The sequence below is a fragment of the Lactuca sativa genome, chromosome 5, assembly GCF_002870075.4.
Source record: "Lactuca sativa cultivar Salinas chromosome 5, Lsat_Salinas_v11, whole genome shotgun sequence".
Taxonomy (NCBI): Eukaryota; Viridiplantae; Streptophyta; class Magnoliopsida; order Asterales; family Asteraceae; genus Lactuca; species Lactuca sativa.
In genome coordinates this window covers 58,660,517-58,672,665 of record NC_056627.2, presented here as the reverse complement: position 1 = coordinate 58,672,665, position 12,149 = coordinate 58,660,517, and the positions used below count along the sequence as shown (strand labels likewise).

At 36.0% G+C, this 12,149-nt stretch overlaps 1 long non-coding RNA gene across 18 annotated transcripts; it reads right to left on the bottom strand.

The window, feature by feature from the left end:
• Nucleotides 1-4,772: 4,772 nt before the first annotated feature.
• LOC111879705 (uncharacterized) lies at nucleotides 4,773-10,984 on the bottom strand. 18 transcript variants are annotated; one of them, XR_008224247.1, is made up of 17 exons: nucleotides 10,743-10,982; nucleotides 10,597-10,675; nucleotides 10,230-10,374; nucleotides 9,968-10,033; nucleotides 9,770-9,860; nucleotides 9,004-9,033; nucleotides 8,734-8,899; nucleotides 8,240-8,543; nucleotides 7,896-8,080; nucleotides 7,365-7,716; nucleotides 6,582-7,286; nucleotides 6,374-6,481; nucleotides 6,239-6,280; nucleotides 5,808-5,918; nucleotides 5,369-5,714; nucleotides 5,180-5,265; nucleotides 4,773-5,076 (listed from the first exon to the last, which is right to left on the bottom strand). It is a non-coding gene; the product is annotated as an uncharacterized LOC111879705 (long non-coding RNA). The 18 variants fall into 18 exon arrangements; XR_008224242.1 differs by adding an exon at nucleotides 9,117-9,300 and having other exon boundaries at nucleotides 4,773-5,714; nucleotides 10,743-10,984; XR_008224244.1 differs by adding an exon at nucleotides 9,117-9,242 and having other exon boundaries at nucleotides 4,773-5,714; nucleotides 10,743-10,983.
• Nucleotides 10,985-12,149: the final 1,165 nt, after the last annotated feature.

Sequence of the window (12,149 nt, the reverse complement as noted above, 5' to 3'; positions counted from 1 at the left end):
TTCCATGTTCAATTCAAAGTTTCATGTTCTAAATGTAGTTCAATGGTACAAATTCATAATAAGCAATTTATATTTTAAAACACAAAATATCTTGTGTTATACTTGTATTCCCGCCTAAAAACATTTAAAAAGTTGGAAACCGATATGGGGGTATGAACTCACCTTATGTGGTGATTTAATTTAAGATCGATATAGGATGATATCATCCACGAACGAAGTCCCGAAACACAAATGAGTCCTATTTAGCCTATTATTACACATATATGTATATAGTTAGTGAATATAACTACAAAGGTGCTTAGGAAATGACCAAGGATGCAAGAATAACTCACCAAAAGAGTGTTTGAAGGAAGTTAGGAGGCTGAAATAGTGTTCATGACCCTAAGGAGGGTTCACGGACTAAGAACACATGAGTGTTCACGGCCCATGTTGAAGTGTTCACGGCCCATGAGTAGTTCACGGCCCAAGAACATGAAGAACACTTGAAGATTTTGTGGTTTAGCAAGTGCTTGAAGGCCCTTTGTTGTATTCCAAGAAGATACAAAAGAAAAGGGGTGTTTAAGGGAAGAAAAGAATGTTTCTTGAGGATGATACTTGAGAGAGAATGGGAGGATCACGGATAGAAGAAGAGAAATGAATGAAAAATGAATCCATCTCATATATATATAGCGAGGTGTTTGTGGCCTAGGAGTTCACGGCCGTGAACCGAGGGTTCATGGTCTGAAGCTTGATCACGGTTCGAAGAGGTTCACATCTCCGAAGGGGTTTGCAGCTCGGTGTTCACAACTTCGGAGGCTCATGGCTACGAGGTTTTTGTGGTCCATGCGAGGGTTCTCAATTCCCAAGGCTTTTCTCTCCAAACTAAAATACCCTTAGTTACAAGGCTTCTGTACTTAAAATCCAAAAATCCATCTATTTTAAGATAATGGAAGGGATAAATTTGACCAAAGTTGACTTTTATAATAATAAAATTTTTGGGTTGTGATATCATCCCCCCGTTAGATGGAATTTCGCCTAGAAATTAGCTTTCTCATCAGGACTCCTAAGGTCGTGCTCCCCTGAATGGTAGAATATCCACTCGTAGACCTGGGCAACTTTGCCCTGAAGTTTATGGTAGGATTCATACCTGATTCATCTATCATCACCTCGTGTATACAAGTTGTATATAATTAAGATTAGTAAGACGGTCAGATATGTGACTCTGCCCTATGTCCACAACCAAACAAGTAACATGAGATAGGGCGGAAACACACATTCACAAAATCTTAATTATATAATACTCTTGCGTATACACTCAATAGTGATAGGTTAACCATATTCGTCCTTAGCATCTGTGCTCAAACTTGACCTATTAGACAAGTGGTAGTTTCTGGAAGGTTTGTTGCGTATACATCGGAAAGGTTTCAGAGGGCAAGGTACTCCTTGCATGAGTACTTCGGGGTCGAGAATATGAGGAAGATGATTTTGAGGTCTGTGACGGGTTGTCGTTATGAGTAACGAGGGTTTCATTAGTCAGTCGGTTACGATGAAAAGTTTTTAAAGCACATGAAATTGGTATGGTGAGGACCAAGCCAATCCATGATGAATGACAACGTTGGGACTCCTTATAGAGACAAATGTTAGGCCAATTTGAAAGACACGTCTGATATAACGATGGTGTATCCCGAGTGTACTCGACAATGTATTCTATGTAGGCTTTCTTGTGTTTTCTCGGTATAATCACTGCCACGAAACGTACCGCAATAAGCGAGTACTAGCAGTCAAAGTGATTTGATAACTAGTGTCAATACTTTTTATTATGATCCTTCTCGGTACCTCTATGATCTCTTGGCATATACAAGTTATGTATAATTAAGATGAATAAGATGGTCGACTGAGTGACTCTGCCCTAAATACACAACCAGACAAGGAACAGGAAGTAAGACGGAATCACTCACTCTAAGTATGCAAAATCTTAGCTATGCATAACCCTGATGTACGTACTAAGCCATCATAGCTCACCTGTGCGGATCTTTAGTTCTCTTATGAATGTTGTGACTTGTTCGGACGAATTAATAATTAATAATTACTTTTAAATTTTCCCCAAGATTTAATATTAATTTAAATTTAAATCTTTAAAGCAATTTTATTTAGAAGACGTACCACTGTTCGCTGGTGGATCCGGGGCAGTCTCACCTGCGGTGATTATTGGTATTTTCCCTTCCCCGCTCAAGTTCTTCGTTATTGGGTACTCCCTCTTATAGTGCCCAATCTCACCACAACCATAGCAGGCCTGGTTTACTTCTACTCTGAGGACTTGGGAGATTGGTTGTGCCGGCGCCCTGCAGAAACGAGCAGTTTGCCCCTTCCTGCGGCAATTCATGCACTACCTTTCCTGGCATACTCCGGTGTGGTGGTAGTTACACTTACCACACTTAGGGAGAGTTCCAGCATATCAGCTGATAGACACTGGGGTGGCAGGTGTTGTTGCAGCATGTACAATAACCACTTGTTGCTCTTGCGGGGTTCCTGTGTTGTTCTCTCCTTCCTCTTGTTCCCTGACGTTCATTTATAGTCCCCTCCATTTGCTGGCTCAGGAACGGGGGCCACCATGCCATGGCGAATTCCATGGTCAATGAGTCTCTGGGCCATGCTTTTGGCGCTATCGAAGATAGTTGGGTTAAAAGACAATACATCCCTTTGAATCTAAGGAGACAACCCCCAAATGTACCTTTCTATCTTCTTACTCTCAGGGGTAACCATCCCAGGGCATAGTGCTGCCAAGTCACTAAACCTATCAGTGTAAGATACTATATCTGAGCCAGCCATGGTATGATCCCATAGCTCTTGCTCCAGCTTTTGAATTTCGCCTCTTGGGCAATATTCTTCTCTCGTCATCTCTTTCAAGTTTTCCCAACCCATCGAGTTAGCCACTGCTAGGGCCAATGACTTAACATGGCCATTCCACCATGTTAGGGCTCTATCAGAGAAAGTGCAGGCAACAAAATTCACTTTGCTCCCTTCTGGGCACAGAAAGATTTTGAAAACTGAATCTGTTTTCTCGAACCACTGCATTAGAGCGATGACTCCCCCAATTCCATTAAAGGACTTGGGTTTGCAGTTCATGAAGTCCTTGTACGAACACTCCTGTGGGTGTCCATGGGTAACTCCGGGGTTAGTTAGGTAGGTACCGCTACCAGATCCCCTGGTACCGCTTTCGCGAATTTGAGCTATAGCAGTTGTTGCTGTGGCGGTTACCGCTGCTTGGAAAGCAGTAGGATCGTATTTTGGTGGTGAAGGAGGTGGTGGATTTTCTATTGTGTTATTAACTACGCGCCTTTTAGGTCTACCACGAGGCATCTTTTTGCTATAATGGATACCAAATGAAACGGTGATAAGTCTATAACAGTGGTTATAAGCCGAATGCTGAATAACTAAGTTATCCTAGTTCTAAGTGTATCTAATCCTGACTTTCATAAGGTTCTGAAAAACAATTCATAATGGAAGTCTATATAACATAAACTTTATGAAATTGTGGTGGCTACCCTCGAATGAATTTCTGTGAATGGCATAGCTATTACGAAAATGAAATAATCCTAACACATAGTGTGAGTAGTGTATTCACTAACTTACTAGGTCATTTTAGTTTATTATTTATTAGTGTGACGCATAAGACGTTTGGTTTCTTCAGCTAATCCCTTCTTGAAATCCTCCTCATGATTCTCTTCTGGTTCCTCCTTGACTGCTCTGTTGACTGCTTATGATGGAGTAGTTACATCTATCTAGGTTTGTCGTGCGAGAATGGGAGTGTCTAAAGAATCTATGAGATTAAGTGAAACATTATGGGGTGATCCTTACCGGGTTTTCCTATAATTACGCAGTGTATACAAGTTGTATATAATTTAAGATTAAATATACCTTCGAATAAGTGACCCTACTCTAAAACCACAACCAAACAAGGAACAGGAAGTAGAGCATAAATCAGAAATTCTAAGTCTATAAGATCTGAATTATATAAAACCTTGGGAGTATACACTCCGGAATTATAGACCTACCAGTAAGGGTCTTTTAAATTTTCACATATGTTATTTATAGTGCCTAAAATACTCCTATAGTATTTTAATGGTATTAACATGGTAAGTTTTAAATTTGTTATTATCTTATAGTATCATAAAATACTCTTATACTATTTTAACTTTATGTTATGTTCTAGAAATCCGTTGTGTAAAGAGTTAGGTAAGTTTTAAGTCTGTTGCAACACCACATCACTCCCAAACACATGTTGGTCATATCTCAAATAAATATAGTTGATCAGGCTATATTGATCCCATATATGATTACATAACTATCCAGGTTTGACCGCAGTGTCAAACCTTCACTACTAGAAAAACAGCCTTTTACGATGCTCATTGCACGTCGTAAAAGGCTCAGACGATGTGCAAATGCGTGTCAAGGAAGGCCCTGTCATAAAGAGAGACGACGCGCATTTACAACGCTCATTTACGACGCGCTATTACGACGCTCGTTTATGACACGCAATGCGTATCAAGGAAGGCCCTGTCATAAAGGAAGACGACACGTATTCGTGTGTCGTAACCTTACGACGCGCGTGTTAATGACACGCAATGCGTATCAAAAAAGCCCCTGTCAAGAAATGCCATGTCATAAATGAAGATGACACACATTTTTGCGTATCATAATTTTAAATGTTTAAAAAAATATTATTTATAGATTTACTTGTTTTCAAATTAAATTTGTATTTAATGTTTAATAATAGAAAATAAAATATCATAGACAAAAAATAGAATCCATTGCATAAATTTAATATCATACAATTCTATTTCTTACAATATATAAATTTTCATCTAATCTACTATGTATATCAAATTCCAACTAAGTAAAGTTGCATCTTGCCTTTCATAATTCTTTACGACTAATGCTCCAAACAGCTGATTATATGGATAAGCAATTGTACATTGGCCCATCTCACTCAATAATGACTTAGCCAAATTCAACTCCAAGTCTTTATTGCATCTTGCTGATAATGCTGCAAGATTTAAATCAAGTGGCTTCATACCTTTCTTCCATCAACTTTACCTGATGCACAAAATACACAGAAACAAAAAAAGCAGTGTAGAGGAAGGGGTAATTTGGGAAAATGTGAGGGGTATAATATAATAAGAATGCAAACACTTAATACCACTTTCATGCCATCACTGAAACATGTTGTGCATTACATAAAGGCCCTACACCAACACAAGGCTTGGGTTTGATTATGATCCTCAGCTATTAAACCAAATACAAAAAGCATGTCTAAAGAATAAAACTAGATGTAGATGAAACTTTAAAAGAGGTTGATCCATCACATTACATAAAGGCCCTCCACTACCTTAAGGAACATTTGTAGAAAAAGTACTTCTTCAGGGCTAAGGTTGCCTACATAAACGGTGTGTGAACCTTCAATTTTCACAACTATATAGTTTTTAAACAAGAAGAAAAAGTGTATATATACAAAAAATAGGAGATACTTATCTTCTTTGGTGTCATTTCTCTTCGACAAAATCTACACTAAAAGAAATGTGTCCATGTATGTTGATGTCAAAATTTCTATAAGGGCAAAATGGTCATAATAATTCAGAACAATCCTGAAGAGTATTAGGTCCCTGGCTATCTTTTTAGCTGCCCAACCTTGAAGCAATTTGGTATACTAAGGGTAAAAACTTGCAAGACCGCACCTGAAAATACAAGTGAGAAGTTTTAGTTATAAATCTTAGATCTTTTCCTCATCTGATGATGAAGACGTTAATAGGATTATGATTTATCTTTACCTTTTCCAAATTACTTTTTTGATCAGTTTGTTGGAGACTAATTTGCGTATGCGCTTTCTCAATGTTTGAAGGTGATTGCTTGTATTGGGGAGACTCTTCAAGAGCGGGAAGCTGGAACAACGATGAAAGTTGTTGTTGCACAAACTAAGGCAATTGCAGGTGATTTGGAAATGAATATATGTTTTATTTTTCATTTTTAAATTGTTTAATCATTTTTTTACAATGTGAAAGTAACAAACATCTATCATTTTCATGAATTTTTTTTAATTTGCAGATAAGATAAAAAATTGGGATAATGTTTGGGCTATTGGAACCGGAAAGGTTGCTACCCCGGCTCAGGCTCAAGAAGTAAGTAGAAGGGTATTAGAACCGGAAAGGTTGCATTGTATTCTAACAGATCAGATCAACAAGTTTGAAACACAAACACTAACCTCTATATCAAGCTTCGGATACTTTTCTCTCAATGTGCGCACCTAAAACCAAATTCAGGGAAAATACAAAAATTCAACATCAATTCTTCTTCAAATTCACTGCTTATGGTTGTCATTTTAAAAAACATAAGATACGTTTTCAATAAGCTCCATTGCCAGATCCTTTGCTGATTCTCCATCAGACTAATATACAGAACCAATCAGATTGCTAAACTTGTCAACGCCCTCCAAAACAATCCGGACCTGTTCTATAATAGACATAGAAATAATCAAATCCAATGTATTTTATGTCAACTTAATAAGGGGAAATTGCAAGAAATAGAGAAAATAAGATATTACTTACATCTCTGTTTAGAACATGGATCTCGGTAAAATGTTTAGCTTCCCTCCGAAAAGGATCAGGGGACACTTCATTGAAGCCTGATGATGCTATGATTCTTTGGGCTGATGTTAAGGGCCCACATGACACTGAATTATTATTTTCTCCATTTGTCTCTTCGGATGAGACCTCATTTGGTATTGTAGGTTCTCGTGTTGTGCTTCTCCCCATTGATTATACATAGTAAACAATTAGATAAATTAGAATTAAATATATAATTAAATTGATTAATAATGAAAATATGTAATTTTATAAAATAAACTTTAATTAAATACATATATATTGTTAAATAGATATTTATCATTTAAAAAATATTTGCAGAAAAGGATGCATGTGGTACGTGGATTCTAGCAACAAATACTTGGACAAACTGAAACTCTGGAAGCAGATAAACAAGAAGTGAACTTCCATCACCAACTTGTTCTACAATGGCTTCCATGGGTTTGCCTTTGTTTGAAGCTAAGAGGCCCATGGCATCAAGATTGCTAGGATCACCAACAGATGGAGGAAGAACCTCACATTGCCCATGAATCAACCCAGGCAATATATAAGTACTTCAGTCATATTAAAGTAAGCTTTTGGATCTTCTTTAATGGTGGGCTAACTTCAATCATGTGTATGTTTAGGGATTTTGTGAACTTCTAAAACTCAGCAACTGATATTGGGTCACTGTAAGATAAACAACCAAAACTTGTTATAAAGATGAAAATAAAGCCAAAAGAAAGTGAAGAAATCAAACCAACTAACCAACAACATCCTAAAAACTGAATGCTCCCCGAGTTCAAGAAAAGTGCCCAAATTGACTCCTATGGTCACAAAGAACTTCGGTATAGATATAAGAGTTCTGATAGTTGGGTAAATTGTACATCACAAAAGAAGAAATATAAATCAATGAATTGTGTTACTAATGTACGAACATCTAAATAGAACACATAAACAAGCTATGATTCGATTACTTGCATTCTACACTGAGGTTTATGGGTTTCCATTTCAAAACCATTAGTTAAGAGAGAAGTCATGCTTAGATCTTGATGAATTAGTTAAGAGAGAAGTCATTGTGTAAGGATTCCAAGAGCTTCTAACATCGATTCATCAAGCTCTGCAAATTCAGAAAATATAATGAGGAAAAATTCATCAAGAAGCATGTAACAAGATGACAAAAACCATGTTACCCTTGATTCTAACAACCAATTTAAACAATGGTCAAAAATAACAAGGGCAAATAGGTCAAAAATAAACAGCCCCTTAGAGCTATTTGTATAATAGGTCAGTGCATACCTTCTGTAGAAGGAAGCCATAGTGTACAAGGGCAACAATAGTTGATCCTCCACAAAACATGCACTTTCAACCAAACTTGGACAGTATCAAAATAACACCACCTAACTTTTCGAACCTTGAATCAGAAAAAAACTGGTAGTTGCCAACTTCTTTATTAAGCTATCCAATTTTGCAATCAAACCAACCTGTATTCAGCACAAGAAAAAAACCGCTAAATGCACAATATATATATATATATATATATATATATATATATATATATATATATATATATATATATATATATATATATATATATATATATATATTGTTTTAAGCTTAAAGTTATAAGTTAGGGCACTAACATTGGGAGTATAGTATGTTGCCCATTTATTGTTCCCCGTCATAATCTTCACCTGTTCACCATATTTATTGTTGGATACCACTGACACAACACCTTTATGAATCGATATAAGTGATAGAAATATATAAAAATTAGCACCTAAATTTCATGTAAAAGAAATGTTACTTCGAAAAAGAGCCAAACCAACCAAATGTTACGAGGGCCAGGTAGTCATCACCAACAGGTTTGCGGAAAATGGGAAGGCGATGCTCAAGTTCATGAGGATTTTCACCTCCTTAGTCCTTACTGCAGCCTTCTGTAATTATCTAAAAAGAAAACATACATAGCTTGAGACTTGAGTTCTCCATGAACAAGGTTTCACTTAGGCATAATTGGCATGTCATTTTACCACACAAAGACTCGTTGAGCTTGAATTATTATACACAAAAGACACTTAAATCAATTATCTATACAATATAGGGATAAAGATAACAAAATAGAGAATACAATACATACCTTTCATAAAATTAGCTTGAGTTCAATCCATCAATGAAAGTTTTGCTATCTTTGTCAACAAAGGCTGTAATTTTGACGCTAAATCCAAAGGAAGAAATTCATTTTCTAGAAGATGATACAGATCCTTCACTTCTTGAGGTACAAATATCATCACCCCTTTAGAAACCTGAAAAGCAAAATCATGTTTCATACAAGAGGAAAGTACAATGTTGTTTCTTGCATTCAACTCTTAAAAAAATTATAGAATTAGTAAAATAAACTTTATCTTACCAGACCTACCATAAGAGATGACCTGGAGAGCTGCAGGAAAATGAAGCAAATTTATATTAATGAGATAAGTAAACGAAAGTATAAAATTCCAGTTGAAAGGTTTTGTGTAAAACCACTTCTCTTGTCTGGAGCTTTGCATCGATATTAAAGCAAATAAGATGATACATTCTCAAATTGCGTTCTTTGTCATGCTCAATTTCCAAATGAGAAGCGGTTTTTCAGGTGATCATATGGAGGAACTGAAAGTGCAGCCATAAAAATTGCATTTTAAGCCACTAACATTTTCTTTTAAGATGTCTGAAAAAACAAAAGTAATCCTTTTAAGTAAGAGAGGATGTCAATAGTAAGTTGCCGTACTTGATTTAAAATAGTCGTACTTGAATGCAATGGTGATCCATATTAGAATGGATGGATTTTCAAATGATAAAAAATCTTTGTACTTGATTCAACTTAGTCGTATTTGATTAAGTTTTTAGCCGTATTAGATTTCAAACTCACATTTTCTATCTCTGTATTAGATTAGCATTTTTCCAGTAGTGATATTACAGTTTCTTGCCATTTTTTTTAATATAAAAATCTGATTGTTTTGTAGCTAAGTAATCAAAAACACCATAATCAATCACTTTTACCCAAATGCTCAGAAGTCAAAATTGATTTAATGTTACGAACAGTTGCAAAAGCACGATTAAATGGACATCACACATTAATTCTAAAGGAAGATTGTTAGATTGGATAAGCAATTAAGATTGTTAGATTGGATGTTCACCTTTGGCTAGAGGAAACCCAATAACAAGCATGAGTGCCATCATCATCAGACACAGGAACCTCTGAATATTTGCTCACGTCTCTCCATAAACCTAAAACAAACCAGTAACAAGCATGAGTGCCATTAGAATCAATAGCAAATATTGATAATAGGATTGAAAAAACACATATAGTCTTCAAGATTATTAGATGCTTCTACCAGCTCTAACTCTCCATCCTCATAACAAAGAGACTCAGGCTCTAGACTCAAACTATTCTTTTTGACCTAAACAAATATCCAAATTTTCTAAATGTCAATAAATTCAATCATAAAGAAGAATATGGTAATAGTTGTAGATCAAAAATAGGAAAGCATACAAGGATTCCTTCAAGATCCTGAGCAGAGTATGCATTCAAAAGCAAGAATATACAAACCATAATTTAGATATGCTTCAAGGTGAAGAGTAGTTTGAATCACCGACCTCTCAGAAGTCCCCTGTTGCTGCTATTCTCTGTTCTGATAAGTTGGCATGGGGATGGGGGGAGGTCCGCCTATGGAACCACCATAAACAAAGCCAGGCAATACCATTTTCTTTGTCCCCTAATTTCCAGAATTATTGAATGAAGCTGAAGCAGCATCACAGTGACAAAGTAGGGCAGAAGAGGTAGAAGAACGATTGTAAAACCAAAAGGATCAATATTAAAGACCTAAAAAATCTAAAATTGAGTTCTAAAATAGATATGATTTCAAAAGACAGAAGAAAATGGATGTGCTAAGGGTTGTAGGTGTTGAGAAGCACTTCGAAACAAAAAAAAAACAAAAATACCTTAAATCTATAATTGTCTTACCCAGGTGTAAGAAGTCGGAGGGGTGAATCGGCGGACCGATGTCACCCTTCTTCGCATCATCATCACACCATGAGCAGCCCTAAAAAACCAAAAAAAAAATACTAAATTAGCAGACTAAGAAAGAATAACCTCAAAAAATGTTGTACCTGGGATTCAAAAACACAAACCCAATGTTTCGTTCTTTAATCTTGTGGTATAATGGGGCTTTATTGGTGGCGGTGATGAACCAGAGAGAAGACGAGGGGTGGTGGGTGCCTAGGTTGTTGTCGAACAGTAGGGGGTAGAGAGAGAGATAGAGAAAGAGAGAGAGAGAGAGAGAGAGAGAGAGAGAGAGAGAGACTTGTAGTTGGTCGTGTATTACCTGCATCAAATTGAAATTAATGGAATGTTGATTTTATAAGATGAATTTGAAATCACAATATGTATATGGATGTCCATAAATTTGATTTTATAAGATGACTTTGAAATCACATTTACATGACACACATTTTATGAAAGGCTCCCTCCGCATTTTTTTTCCTTTTCTAACACTACTTTTAGGGCGCGCACAAATGCGTGCCCTCTATCCTTCATATTTTGCAAAACTAACATTATCTTTTAGGGAACTTACAAATGTGCATCGTCTATCAGCAAGTGTCATTGTTTGCACGTTATTAAAGGGTTGTTTTCTTGTAGTGCTTTAAATACTTCTGTTTTGTTCTTCCTGTGATACTTGTTTTAGTATTTATATATATGCACGTATGTATACTTTTATAAAACTATTGTTATATTTTAAAAATATACTTTTATTCAGAGCACTTCGGCCCCATTGTATTTATAGTTGTATATCTTTTATAGGTTGATATACTTAGTTCACTATAAACAATGCTCTGATACCAATTTGTCACACCCCCAAACCAAAATGGCAGAAACGTTCGAGGGTGGAGGACGTCATGCTCAGTATCACAACACATGCATCATAGTAATCAAAGTACCAAACAACCATTGTATAAATACTAAAGTGTTTACACTATATTTGATTCGCAAAAGATTCACTCCAAAAGTAATTGACAAAACAAATACATGAAGCTACTATGCTCCATCTTTTGAATCCCTGTGCGTGTACCTGTCTACTAGTTTCCTGAGAATACAAGTTATTTTGAAAGAGTAGATCAACATTTAAGCTGGTGAGCTCATAATTAATTTTGTTATAAAAAGTATACCCTAAGTTCTTTTAGAAAAGTTCTCATGTTCCTCCAGAAAATCCTATATTGTCTGATATGATAACATGATAAGTAAAACTGACTCTACAATTCCATCTATGAGTACTTAATGATTACAAGTTATATACAATCCAGATCAAACAGACACTCGATTGTGTAAATCTGCCCTAAGTCCACAACCAAACAAGGAACAGGAAATGAGGCGGAAGTCACACCTTCCATTGTTTGTTAGATCTTCATTGTATATAACCCTGGCGTATTCACTAGGTGTTTACGGAGTTAACTGTAATAGTTCTTTTATATTTGATGAAAACATTCCTTAAGAAAATCATATATTTCCTTTAGTAAAAT